Source organism: Harmonia axyridis, chromosome 4 (genome assembly GCF_914767665.1).
Source record: "Harmonia axyridis chromosome 4, icHarAxyr1.1, whole genome shotgun sequence".
NCBI lineage: Eukaryota > Metazoa > Arthropoda > Insecta > Coleoptera > Coccinellidae > Harmonia > Harmonia axyridis.
The window spans coordinates 12,356,870-12,372,373 of record NC_059504.1 but is presented as its reverse complement, the minus strand read 5'-3'; the positions used below and the strand labels follow the sequence as shown (position 1 = coordinate 12,372,373).

Sequence of the window (15,504 nt, the reverse complement as noted above, 5' to 3'; positions counted from 1 at the left end):
CTGCGCCCTTGAAACGCCAGTATGTTTTAGATCGGAACTTGATATTTGAAAAACGTTTTTATTTGAGGGGTCTATGACGAATAATCCAGGAGATATAACGATTTTTGTAGGGAAATTCAATTTTTCCCAAATTTCGAGTTCAAATTTCCTCAGAACCGGGAGTTCTACGGAGAATCGGTGAGCGATGCTGAAATTGAAGATCTCTTTTCGATCGCACCTGAAAAATTTTTTGTCGAAAAATTTTCCATACCCATCCTTAGAAAATTGAAAAGAAATAAAAGTTCCTTCATAGGACTATTGTATCCTTTTATTGATTGATTCGACTACGTAGGTCACCTATGCTGTCACCAGCATGAGCCTGTGCAGTACAAAACCTAAAACCATCCAGCAAATGAGCAGTGCAAATCGAAGAAATAAGTGGCCCAAAAATTGACCCTTGTGGAACTCCAAAAGTACCGACCCACACACATAACCATCAACTTCAACCACCTGACTCCTCAGAGACAAATAAGATTCAATTTGCGCAACATCATTCGGAGTAAAACTGTAAAATTTAACCTTTATACACAACAAACTATGATTAATTATGTCAAAGGCCTCTTGAAAATTTGATGAAATAAAATCCGAGAGTTTTTCATCCAAATTATGAAACATGAAATCAGTTACAATAGCCAGAGCAATTGAAGCACTGGAGGTCTTATTGACAAAAAATCAAATACTTAGTATGACTTAACCTAGAATAATTCGAATGTTCATCATGAAAAGACCGCAGTAAAATAAACAGCAGCAATATGCAGCTGGGGTATTCGCGCTGGGATATTCCAATGCAAACTTCAGCTCAGCATTCAATTTAGTGCCCAAAGAACAACAACATTATTATTCAAAACTCTACTACTCCTGCTGTGAAGTGTTAAACAATGACAGGCAAAAACTCCATCCAAGTTTGACATGAAGTACGTGGAGACTGTAATGAGAGAATAAATTATTTAATTATTATCCAACACAGTCAAGTACAATACTGGTGCTCTGAAGGGAGTTTTATGAAGGAATGCAAGGCTGTAATTGTATGTAAACATTCAAGTCAAATATTTGAGATGAAAGGAATTAATTAATGGGAAGATCAGATGTGAATAAGCGTCGTTGTTGATCGAAATTTTGTCCTTGGTGGGAATTTTTTATACAGAGTGAGTCAGAAATGTGTACCGAGCTTTCTGGGGTGGGCAAATAAGCGGGGTAAGCGGCTATATCTCAGGATCCACTCATCGTAGAGACTTGCGGTAAAAATTTTCACCACTAAAAAGCACCAGAAAACACACTGGAAATTATTTTGAAGTTCTACCTCTACCGCTAGAGGGCGTAATAGCTATCGTCGAGTAGAAAAATGAATTTTACTCGAAAATGTTTCACTGTCATCACTGTAATCCTTGTGAAATTCTCTATCTTTTTGAATTGGGAGAATTCTGACTGATTGAAATACTTGTAACTTCTGTTGGTCTCAACATTTTTGAGCAAATTAGATCTCGTCTAAGAGATAATATCTTGTTGATTGAGGACAATGATAAATTTGTTTTTGCTGCTTTCGATAGGGGCGCTAAGTCATAAGTTCATTGTTTTGTTCATTTTACTTCGAAATTTTAAAAATAATGATAGGATTTTCTTAACAGAAATAGAACTTCAACTGATGCACGGCGAAAAACTAAATTGTGTCTTCTTTCGGCCATAACTCCAGAAAGCCTGAAGCTATCGCTTTGCGTTCTTCTGGTTTTTTCATACAAATTTGATAAGATTTCTGTTTTTGTTAGAACCTAAAGCCACAATTTGGTTTTTCGCAGTGCATCAGTTGAAGAATATCTTCTTTCGAACATAACTCCAGAACGCCTGAAACTATCGCTTTGCGACCTGTAGGTTTTTTCATGCAAATTTGATGGAGCTTCTGTTCCTGTTAAGAAAATATTATCATTATATTTGAAATTCCGAAGTAAATGAACAAAACAATGAACTTCTGACTTAGCGCCCCCTATCGAAAGCAGCAAAAACAAATTCATCATTGTCCTCAATCGACAAGATATTATCTCTTAGACGAGATCTAATTTGCTCAAAAATGTTGAGCCAAACTGAAGTTACAGGCATTTCAATCAGTCAGATTTCTCCCTTTCACCTAACCTTATTTGATGTCGTAAAATCGAAAGTGACAATTCAAAAAATGATTTTTTTCCTCAACATTATATGAAACATTTTCGAGTGAAATTCATTTTTCTACTCGACGATAGCTATTATGCCACCTAGCGGTAGAGGTTTGAACTTTAAAACAATTTTCAGTGTGTTTTCTTCTACACTTTAGTGGTAAAATTTTTTACCATAGTCTCTACGATTAGTGGATCGTGAGATATAGCCGCTTACCTCGCTTATTTTCCCACACTGTACATTAAAAAATAAGTAGAGTTTGATGAATGAACTGATGGCCCGAAATGCATATTAAAGGAGATATACTATTCAAGTTGATAAAATTAAAGAAATTCCTCCACATAAGTTAAGAGATTCAAATATCAATTCATGACTCTCATCTATTTATAGATTTTGTTGAAATATTAGTGCAGAAAAATGCTTGCCACTTTTTCATGAAATTCATGAAGTTGTTAATTCATTAATATTATTCGTGACAACGATGTTCATGACTCATGTCAAACATCCAGTGTCGTATGAAGATTGCAAGATGATACTCCACGAATTTCGTTTTTCTACTTTCTGCATCATAAACCAACTGACTGAATTAGTGCTCACTCAAGTTAATGGACGGCAAGTGATGAATTTAATTGCATCTGGCGGAGATCGCAGTGTAGAAAACGACGAAAGTTTTATTAATTCTTTCAATTTATATTAATGTTCGTAGTTTCGAAACTCCAATAACTCCTGCTTGGTGCCATAAATATCTGAGGGACCATAAGAGTAGTGAATATTGTTAATTGCCCAGGGAAGTAAAACACTCAAGATGGCTGTAGTTTCGATGGAATTTCATGAAATTCACGATTTGTGCAGCGTATGTTGCTTCAATTAACATTTGGGATGGTTGAGTTGCTTTTCATGCAATGCAAATCAAGCGATATACAGTTTTGATCGTTACATTCTCGAAATTGCCTTTGTATTTGATGACACTGAAGCTCTGGTGAATTAAATAGCTTGCTTTCAAACGATTGTTTGGCAATCATACAATTATGTCGTCTTTCTCGGAGCAAATGCAGACGACATAATACGCTAGTCCAGTATCTGTCGCTATGCAACGAAGTTTCCTGGATTGCTTTCGATCTGGAAAATATCCCAAGTGGTTTTTTATACATATTATGCCAATTGAAAGTCCCCGGTCTGTTGCACAGATGGCGGTGCTAGTATTGAATTCATATGATTTTTAGTTAGTACCAACCTTCAAACGATACGTGTCAAAATTTGACAGCAGTCCGACCATTAGTTTGTGAGATATTGCGTTGAGAGTGTAGCTACTTTTGTTGTATGAAAAAAGATGGAAAAAGAAGACTTTCGTGTTCTGATAAAATATTGCTTTTTGAAGGGAAAGAACATATCATTGATGAGTATGCTAAGTTTGAACGTGGTGAAATGAGCACCGAAGACGGTGAAGAGAGTGGACGCCCAAAAGAGGCTGTCACCGACGAAAAAATCAAAAAAGTTCACAACATATGACCGTAAAGTGAAGTTGATCGAGATAGCAGCATTGTGATGATATTATCTAAACGTGTACATCATATCATCCAAGAATATTTGCACATGAGAAAGCTGTGTCAAAAATCAATGAGAACAATGGCAAAATTGCATGAATTAGGCTTCGAATTGCTTCTGCATCCACCAAGATTCACCAGATCTGGCCCCCAGCGGCTTTTTCCTGTTCTCAGACTTCAAAATAATGCTCGCTGGAAAGGAATTTACCGCCAATGAAATAGTAATCGCCGACACTGAGGCTTATTTTGAAGCGAAAGTCAAATCGTACTACAAAAATGGTATCGAAAAATGGTAAGATCGCTATAATCGCTGTATAGCCCTCGAAAGCAACCATGTTGAAAAATAAAATCGAATTTTGCCAAAACAATGTGTTTTACTATGATAAACTGGGGACTTTTCAATTGGCCTGTTATATGTAGCGAGTTATGTCACAATTTGTACAATTATTGAAAATAGGTTGTACTCCTGTAACGAATCAAAAGATCTATGATCTGTCTCCTGGGGTCCTTGGAAGACTTTTTCGTTAAGTCTTATAGTTCTCGAAATGCTTTCAGTGAGCATCAAATTTGGGACACCCTGTACATCTTTTAGAACCACCTTGACATGTTTTATTGAACAACGGATCGTATTCAATGAAAATTGTCTAAGAGTCATTATTTTTTTTACGTATTTTTGGGAATTTTGAAAATAGAAATCCTAATTTCAATCTTCATAAGTGAATAAAATTTTGATAATATGAATTACAACTGGGCTATTGTAACAAAAACTCCACAAGTCATTTCAATTAAAAGATAGTTTGAAAAGTTTATATATTCAATCAAACAATCACAAGTAATTTCGATCCTTGCATTCTCCATCATCATTAATTCGGATTTGCATGAATAGCCTCATCCTCTCTCAACATCAAAATTTCATAAACGACTCAACTACTAACGACATCAAGCTGTAACAGTTCTAAAATTTTACGAACACCAAATGAGAATCACTCCATTGTTCCACGTTTCATATCAGTAATCCAGAATACTTGCATCCTAAACGATTACTTCCATACATCAAATTTTTTACCCTTTCCTCTTGGAGAAGTTAATTTCATTCCATCTCCGGCAATTTTTTCACCATCAGTCCCGTTTTTTTGAGTTCGCAGACTAACCGATATCAAACTCATCAACGTGGTGATTGATCACCCTCAGAACAACCGCTTGTTCAAGGGAAATCGGGGAGAAAGTGAGCGCACCTCCCAGTTAAAGCCCCCGAGGGATGTGTACGAAGCTATTTTTAAATTGTGATTAAGTGCTGCATTCTACGCCCTGTGATCCGAGGGCTCTTGAATTATTTATAAATTCGCGGAAAGAGCGTGTGGAGAAATGTTTTCTGGTCGGACGTCCATCGATTCTGCTTACACCGGTTTATGTCATGTTTCGAGGTTTATTGACAGTGACGAGAATGGGATTTTGACGGAGTGGAGTATTTGGAGCAGCTTATGATGCGATGGGAATGGTTTAAGATCGTCGGGTCGTTAGATGTTGGATTTTCCCAGATCATAGGAAGGAAGAGGCACCAGAATGTATAAAAAATGATTCAGGTTAATTTTAAAGGTTAGTAACCTATCCTAACCTAATCTTCTTTTTTAATGGAAATCCACCTTATGGACACCCAACAAAATTTGACATGTATGTGGGGTAGTGTGAGGCTCACCTTTAGGGCATACTCAATACAAACCTCCATTACACCTTCGCCGTATAAAATGGTTTCCAGGACGCAGACTGCTCACCAAAGTACTCTACAGCGGAATGTCCTTCTTGTTTCACCTGTCCTGCCTAGTGGAGTATGAGATAGAGCAGGAACAATTTGTTGAAGGTTTTGGAGCCATCCAGTTGGTAGCCAAAAAACGTGAGGCATCAATAATCTCGGCAACTTGTGTCTCGTTCTTCTAGAACTGTTAATAGTTTCCACCTACTTTCTCTGTCTGGTCGATTCTGCGCTCTATCTTCCCCCTGTTGGAGGCAGCCAGTCGGCTGGCTTGCTACTATGCTTCTCTCCTCATGTTGTTCATTCTGCTAGAAAATGTCACTTGGAGAGGTAGAGATTTGAGGATGTTTTAAAGGGTTGGGTGGACATTCACAAGAATGTGGTGTTTGGAGGAACATGGAATTGTTGAGGTATGGAGAATAATGCATGATGAGATTAGCCACGCCACATTTTCTAGTCAGTCTTTGTTTCACTATTTACTCCTCAGCAGGCAGTGCCATTTGAATCCAGTTTTCAGCTGCTATTTTCATATCGTCTGTCCATCGACGATACCGTCTGTTTGCCTCATGTCTAGGTCTTCACTTCACAAGTCTCTTCGTCCACCTTCCATCACTCATTCTCGCCACATGTCCAGCCCAGCTCCAAGTGGGCTGTAAAATAAACTTGATCTTACAGCTCACGTGGAGCTGAGAGAGGCGGCTGATTGCGTCTCTTACTCCATTTCGGTTCCTTATGGTTTGGTTAGGTATCCTATCTCTGAGGGTAACTCCCAGCATTGACCTTTTCATTCTCCGTTGCAACACTTGTATTCTGCAGATGTTCCTTTTTGTAAATGTAAGTGTCTTACCTCCATACGTGAGAACAGGCAAAATACACTGATTGAAGACTCTCCTCTTTAAGCACATTAGGACATTAGCTGTTTTCAGTACATTTCGAAGTTTACCGAACGCCGCCCAAGTAGCACATATAATGTTCATTGGAATATTCAAAGCAAAAGAATATAATGTCAGCATTCTTGAAGGGCATACTAGCCAGCAAATCATGACATCGATAAGAATGAAATCGAAGATCCAGTCAAAGGTTTTTACATGTGAAACAGGAGCCAGGACGTTGAGAATCTGCGCTTATATCCCAAAGAAGAATTTTTTAGAAAATATTCAAGATGCCGCCTCGCGAAACACATTGTGAGACATTTAAGTTGATGACTCTAATAAATTATCAAGAAGGAACAAAGTAACTCATCTTAGCTTTGTTACCGACGATACTGGTCCCGCTTTGGAACAGAGACTTTCTAGATATTAGTAAGCCATTAAGGAATGCTGTAGAGCCTTTGATATTCCAATGAAGATAGAAAAATATTGAATTGTATCTAAAAAACAGCTGAACATATACGTTTTCCGGCTAGTCATGTACCTTATTTTAGTACAGACATTGAATAATTCTTAAAAAATTAAAAAACCTTAACTGTCAATGAAGAACAGGACTTCAAACTAGCTGAAAAACTAGTCGAACATATTCTCTAAGGGCATAAGAGTCTACGAAAAATATTACTCACATTTTGAATTAACTGGAAACCATTTTTCATACATTGATATGTCTATATTGAACACGACTTGGAAACCAACGGTCACAAGAATCTTCTGATCAGCTTTTCTTAATAAGGGCATAAGAGTCTACGAAAAATAGTACTCACATTTTAAATCAACTGGAAACCATTTTTCATACATTCTCTTCAACAACAGTGTTAGACTTAATTCTGGATCAAGATATTGAAGGTTGAGTATAATCATCTTTACCAAATTGAAATGAAGGACTGCATCTGAATTTACTTTTTGATGTTGGAGCCATCAATCTGTTCTTATTAATGAGATCGAAGTTTCATATCTTCTAATATCTGATTTATGGGAAATATTAAATAATCATTTAATATTGGGACCTATATGCTGAGCTTTTTATTGTTAGGTAAGTAGCCAATTCACAAAATTTAGCTGAAAGCGTATTGGGAGAAAAGCACAAAACCTAACTCAACCAAGTCTTCATATTCTTATTGTGCGAATGTAACTATTATAATTCAACACTTTTATGTACTCGTAAAATATCCCCTTGAACAAATTTTGATGTTGGTCAGCTGCAAGCATTCGAATTCAAACTCATCTCAACACAGCCTAGTTCAAATTCCAGTAATAGGCTGTAATATAATTTCATCAAATTCCTTCAACGAATAGAGTATTTACAAACTGTTAATAATGTTGATTTACCGAGTTTGCAGTTTACCTCAACATTCACACGGTCGGTATCCACATGCACAGATAGATTCACCAACATAGTATCCAAAACTCCGCATCAAACGAAATGAAACTTACGTTTAGCGAAATTCCAATCGCATAGTTCTGAAAACGAGTAGGCAAAGAATATTTGCGGTAATTTAATTAATCTGTGCGGGTAGGTTATCTAGATAGATATGGAGTCCATAGCCTGCTTTCATGGTGATTTCAATGGAAACTATCCGTCAGAATCGACCTATTGCATCGGCTTGAATGTCATTTACATGGCAATAATGAATGTTCGATTGTGTCGGGTTTCTATTATCGGATGGTAGGATGTCATTCCAAACCGAGCTAGATCCTTTCATCTCCATGCGAGGATTGAAACCTGCCCCAAGGTGTATGAAATGAGAACCATTGATGGAATTTCTCTTTTTTCGCCAATGTGCTGCTATAATGAGTTTGTCCAATCAATAATGATTTTTCTCAGTGATATATAGGAGCGAATGAGTCTTTTTGGTGAAGGCAATCGAATATGAATAACAAATTTATGAAATGATTGTGATAAAACCTTCATTATCTGATAAATTTTTTCTAGAAATAAAATCTAAGTAACAAAATATTCAAATTGAATCCTCTAAAATTAATATTTCCATTATGAATGTTGATTTGCATATCTATTTCACAGAAGAGTAAGAGAAACGATATTATTTTTTATTCCAATTAGACTATGGTGTTCTCAAATAGTAGGTGGTAAAATAAATATACGAGTTGTTAGTTAGTATATTCAGTAGGTTTTTCAATATAAGACGGATTCTACTCATGATGTCCCAAGCATGCTCTAAGGATGATAGATCGGGTAACTTGGGAGACCATGGCAAAAGGTTCACTTGAGTCGCTTCGAAAAGTTTTTGAATAACTCTGGCAACATGATGTCAGGCATTATTTCGCTTAAATATTGGATTCTCGAGCCGGTTAAGGTAGGGGGGAACATATGGCTCCATTATTACTTGAAGTTAAGGCAGCGCTGTCATGTTACCTCGATGAAGACTCAAGGTGACCTACTTGCATGTTCAGTAGCACCCTATACCATAACGCCTACTGTTCGGTGTACATGACGCTCAACATCAAACTGAGGTTCACGTCTTTCTCCTCGACGTCGTCTAACCCTTCTTCGACCATCATGTACACCCAAGGAGAATGGAGAATCATCAGAAAAGACGACTTGATGATATTCCACATTCAAATGTTGACGTTCTTTGCACCACTGTAATCGTTGCTGGCGATGCTCAACCGTCAGAGGTAACACAAGATGGGGTCGATAATACTGCTGTCCAAAAGACCTAATCCGGCGGTAAACCGTTCGGACAGTTACAGGATGGTCTTGTTCTCCTAACCTCTCTCATCAGCCAGGGATCGAGTAGTCGCAAATCGGTCTGTAATGACCATAAGTCTTAGGCGTCTATCTTGAACTTCATTTGTTTCCCTTCGACGTCCGGTGCATTCTCTTCTTCGATTTTAGGCATTATCAAACCACGCTTGATAACATCTCATAACAGTAATTGGATTTGTGATTAGCGATTTCTCGAAATTTCAACCTCGCCCCCAATTGACCAATAATTCGACCTCTTCCAAATTAACTGGCGATAAATTCCGCGTACACGTGTTCTAGTCATTTTGACAACAACTAAACATCGACTTTGGATCTCCTCAACCAGCTGGTTTGTTTTAAAATTGAAAAAACTTTACGAAAACGATTTTTTTCTCCAAATTCAATCATTTACTCCTTGGTATACTGTATAATGTAATAATAATAATAATAATAATATATTGTATCGGGAGTTATTTCTTTTATTCCCTCATATAAGAATAAATTCCACTAAGATTACAAGTAAAATGTGTGAACTAAAGACTTCTTCGAATAAATTGAAATTAGCCCAACAATTCATAACACACAACATCCTTGTACCCGAACCAGAAGACATAAAATATAAATGTTAATTTCTTCGCATACGTTCCACAGAGAGGTCGAAATTTATGACCCGAATCCATTACCAGGATTTTATACTTACGTATATTTCAAGAGAGGAATGAGAAAGTTGTCAACTTGCCTTATAAATTATCATGCAACGTTTTATTTTTCTATCCTTCATCGATTTTCAATTAGCTTTCAGGGGATTTTTTCGAGCGCTTGTTGGCGACATTGAAAATTTATTGTTGGAGCAATTCTGGATTCGGTTTTTGAATGAATGTAGGGATGATACGCGGTAAAAAATGAGCTGATATTTTATGCGTGATGAGTAATAGGTTCTTCTCAATCATATGTAAATGAAGAACGATTAAAATCGGTTTGTGAATTAATTTTATAATCGGACGATTTCCACCAATTATATTTTGATGATGATTGATATTTGGCACTCAATAATTTCGATTATGCTTTTGGTTTATTATTCTCAATGAAAAACCTTCAGAGTTGAAAAAAAAAATGTTACCTCCTGAAACTCTCACATTTTGGAATGTGTAGACCCCAAAAATTAAATTGAAAAAATCTCTCCACCCAACATCCAAAGCTTCATCAGAACTATAAGTGATATCTGCATGAAATTTGATTTTTAAAATTGCTTGCTTACCGCATTAATCGAAAACATGATTCATCAATCCCGAAGAAAAAATCGAGGAAACAGAATTTAAAATTTCAAAAACGGAAACTCACAGTAACATGCTCATGAAATGTTGCGTATGAATTATTAGTTCCAATTGCAAGTCCTAGAATTTATAGGTTTGTCCAGAGTGAATTTTCGAAATATTCAGAACGGTTAACCTTATTTTCATTCACATCACATACAAAAGTATTTTGTATTCGCCCTTTTTGATCAATTATATTTGTTTAAGATACATCGATAAGTAACTATAAAAAAAAGAATCATATCCAAACAGAAGATGAAATCTAACAATAGGATATATCATTATAAATTTTTCTATATCATTATGAATGTGTTGAATGAAATAAACTGCTCTCCTAAAGTTAGGGAAAGACAATATTGATCTATTTTCACTATACTTTTGAAACCATTGTTTCAAGTAGCATAGTGAAGCAAAAAAAAACACAAAAATTGTGCTTTGATCTACTCAGTTATATACACTTATTTCAGAACATTATATACGTGTGTTGTTCGAAAATTCATTGTTCCCTAGCTTTTGAAGAGCTGTTTATAGTTATTCGATTGGTCTCAGATTGAACATTTAAATTTGAATATTTGGTATTCGATATTTTCCCAAATTCTCGAATGATCTAAGTAAGAACAAGTCTCTATCTACCTGCTGAATTCCAAGCTTTTGTACATAAGAGTTATTATTCCGATCCTTCTGGCATAGGTTGTTTCACGTGGTTTGGAAATGTCCTGCTATTTTTAGGTATTTACTTCAATATATTTTGCGTTAATATGAAACTTTCAACCCTATTCCCTAAGTTTGTTCTCTGTGAAGATCCCGCAAAATGAGTGGAATATCGTATGACTGATATGTGTTTCCATTTCCCTCCTCATGTAAAATTTGATAGTTCATATTGGGGCCAAAATTCACTCACTCAAAATGACGTATGCTCCTTCCTTTTATGATTATCACTATACTGTCCTGATACCCTAACACCATTCTTTGTGTTCGAAGCTCTGAAATGAACCCGAAAAATGCCCTGGAAACGTTCTATTTCAGCGATCATATCCTTTGAAATTCGCTGAATGCAGGGGAAAATCTCAATTCCCAGGACACCCTCAATGCGACACAATAGAGATCAGAAAATTGAACACTACTGAAACTGAATTGCGATCGAACATCGACTCCACTATCATCTGCAGAACGCCAAACACAATAGCGCCGTCAATAATACCAATGCACAGTATGATCACAAATTTTATGCCACGTAGTTTTCAATCAACGTCTCCGACGGTCTATCACTTCGGCCTCGGAACGCGTTTTCATATCGGAAAATCCAGATTGTCGAAGGCGAATATGAGCGAAAAATGAATCAACCCAATCGAGTTAATACTAATTGAAGTGCATTCGTCTTTCAGCATCAGCAATCAACGATTCGCTAAACTCAGCTCGATTCTCTAGATAATTTCTAGTGCAATTCTCTGAATAGATGCGAGTGATTGCTATGAATCCACATTGTTCGACGTGATATATCTCTTTTTTTTTGTTAGAACACAAAGAGAAGACTAGTAATGATAAGATCCTGATATAACGGAACACTTGTTATTCATTTATTGATTATTCATTGTTCATCTCAAGCAGAACAATTGTTATTTATAAAATTTCAACAGCAGGCCAAGCTGAGGTCCCTGAAATCATATAGGCAAGGGATCTCTGTTGACGTGAGAGTGTCGTAATACCATAACACAACTTGTCAGAGGCACTAAAGTGACTATGCTTTCGGTATCGAAGGAAATGTTATACCCGATGAACTTGCGAAAAGATCATCGAGGGTAACTCCTGTTGGCCTTGAGATTTTTTCGTAGGCTTGCAAAATGCCAATATAAGGCAGCGGTCTGACAATAGTAGTTGAACGATAGAATAACACTCTGCAGGAACACTAGCTGCTTAGGTTCAGGCAAAGAAATTTGTGGTGCTTTCACCGACCTATACCAGAAAGCTTCTGAAGCTACCACGAGCTGAGCTTTGGGGTAATACTGACAGGACACTGTCAGTGCACATATCTTTTGTACTGAATGATTAAGTCAGCAGATAAGATTTGCAGGCCCTGAGGTATGTAGGTGGAAACAACTGAACACGTTGTGTGCAAATATTGACTAGGTAAGAACTACTTATATGGGAAGGTTAGTCCATGATACTCACGAAGTAACAGTAAACTCTCTGAAGGATGTTGTCGGTTTCGTTAACAGTATCGAAGGCCTCCTTGGATTTGTATGAATAAGTATTGTCATGAACCAAAGATCCATGTAGTCGAAAAGCTAGCCGAGCCCCAATAACCCCGATTAGACACATTTTAATGACAATGTATGAAGACTATATAAACTATATTATTTTGATGCTTCTCTTTGAAAATTCTGCTTTTTCTATTCTGTAGCTTCCTACTGAAAGACGTGCAAAATTTGATGTTTGCAATATCAAAGCATATAGTCTCAGTTCAATTCAACTTACTTATGGAAACAATTTCTACAATGTGAGTTTGGTGCTTACAATACTTCGACAAAAAAGTTTTGCTTCGCACTTTATTGAGCCCAAAACAGTGCAAATTTCAAACTGATGCTCAAGCATCAAATTTTTTTTTGTAGGGAGAGGAATATCGAGCTTCTCAATTATCTTGAGATCCAAAAACAACGTTTTTCACAAAAATAGTAATTTACGTAACAAGTCCGGAAAATAGGGTTTTTTTGGACGAATAGACAAAATTCCAGGACGAGCGTAAGTGAGTCCTGGAAGTCTGTGAGTCCAAAAAAACCATTTTCGGGCGTGTTGGGTACAATATTTTTTCGGCAACCTGCATGTAAAATAACACTATCGCTGCTGCTTTCCATATTTTTTTGCGAGTGCGATCAAAAAACATGCAAATTTTTGACAACTAATTTCATATGAACTGTCAGCCGTTACCTCGGTTGCTATGGATTCTATGATTCTTTTCCGGCCTAGTCCGAGAAGTACGTACTTTCCGGACTAGGCCGGGAAAAAGAAGAAAAAGAAAAAAAAAAGAAAAAGAAAAAGTGTCCGGGAAGTGAGCACTTCCCGGACGGTTGCCGAAAAACAATATTTCAATAATTGCTTGATAGCGCTGAAGAAACACATGTATCATATATCTGAAGGGTTCCCTAATAACAGGTTTCATTTTAATGTTGAAGAGCAATGTATTGAGAGAAATCAGTGGATATTCATTTCATTGTGAAGGTGAACGTATGTAATTAATGATGAAAAACGATATCAACCTAATAGCCGCCACGGCTAAGGTTGCAGCGCTATATCTTTTCCATGAAAATTTCCATAACCAATTTGCACATTTGCAGCGTTATTTTCTCACTTCTTCACGAATTCTATCTTTAAGATTTTGAAACAATTGTGGAGCACTTGCATAGACCTTATCTTTCACGTTGCCACAAACAAAAGTGTCTTAATGTGTTAAGTCATACGAAGTCGTAGAAGATAAACAACTCCTATCAATTAAGCATTGAATTAATTTAAATGAGATAAGGGATACGTTGAACAAATAAACAAGATCTCGGTGGCCAATTGTAATCACTTCTTTGAGAAATAATTAGGATTCAGTCTCATCACCAGACCAAGAACTGCACCAAACAGTGGCACGTTGAGGATGGAGATGTTTTTCAACAATTCTTAGATTTTCCGAGTGCCAAATGATGACATACTGCTTATCAATGAGGCGAAAAGCGGCCTCATCATTGAAGAAGGTTTTTTGATGAAAATTTATTTTTAGACCTTTCAAGGGCCCAATCAGAGAAGATAAGACGTTGTTGATGATCGATCAGCTTGAGTTCTTTTGTTAACTGAACATTAAGCCTTTCTTGCTTCTTTGCTGATTGAGCCCATGAAATGCATCAGTTATATGGAAATGCAATAAATTAGCACATAATGTCAACGAGGGCCATTTCGATTTGAATCAAGTCCACTACTTGAATTATTGAAATTTGTGTAGTTGTAGGAAAAGTTTAGTGTGCAACATGTGCAGAAAGTCCTTTTCTCGCTCGTGTCCACATTCGCGAGAAAAGTTGGACTTTTCCAACGTGTTGCACAATATACTTCACAATGAAATCAAGATCCATTGATCTCTCTCTCAAAATATTCTTTTTTCCAATATATAAAAGAAAGCTTCTATTGGCGAATACCTTTTAAAAACTTCGTTTCAATTTTCCTTTCTAGAAAAAAAAAGATCTTCAGTCATGAGTCGATCAGTTATTTATAATTCCCACAACTCTATTTATTCATATAGAATCCATGATAAGTAATCAGAGCAGAGCACTCATTCTGCACACAATTGCAGGATCACGACCCCAAACCAACATGCAATAATGGTGTAGGTAGATACCCAAATCGAGACCTGTTGACCTGGTTACAGGCATCAACTCCGATACCTCAAATATATTTCACCGTATTGGATAATGTCTATATTTCACGGAACGAGATGAGGAATACAATCTCGTAATCATAGCTCAGCCAGAGTTCAGCTTTAATCAGGCCTATTCTCTCCCAGCTTCACATCACTGGAGGAGATAAGCTGATAAGCGATATGGACTAAAGGTCGTTCGTGGGTTAACTTCGGAGTTATCTCACGTATGAATTAGCAGTTCTCACACCCACTCACCCAACAATCATTGCGTCATTATTTACCCCACAAATATAATCCACGTCTGTGGTGGATGGAAGCTTTTGGTATGTCGACGTTCGGGTATTATCGAGTATGAAGAGATATTTTGAGGTTTTGATGACGGGTAATCGGATATCGCTTGTTTCTGTTGGTGAACACTCGATTTTGTGAAGAGCGCATCAATTGTAGTGTAAATTTGAATGAGCGCTCTTGTGGATCTTATCATGACTTACTCACGCTTTTACGATAGATGGCATGTGGGAGTCATTGTTCTAGAAAGGAACTACGCCTACACTAGGATATTTGAATTAACAGGTCAAGGGTACAACTTTGCTTCCGCCGTTTTGCAAAAGCTGGCTGTAGCGGTAAGTGGTAGTCACAATAAATAGATCGTAGATATCATACAATAAGCTTAGGTATTTGTAAACA

The 15,504-nt window shown here is 36.9% G+C and overlaps 1 protein-coding gene across 2 annotated transcripts in view; it reads left to right on the top strand.

The window, feature by feature from the left end:
* Nucleotides 1-15,504, top strand: part of LOC123678405 (putative dipeptidase CPSG_01350) — a 341,260-nt gene that overhangs the window by 119,261 nt on the left and 206,495 nt on the right. The gene's annotated exons all lie outside the window — the stretch shown is intronic.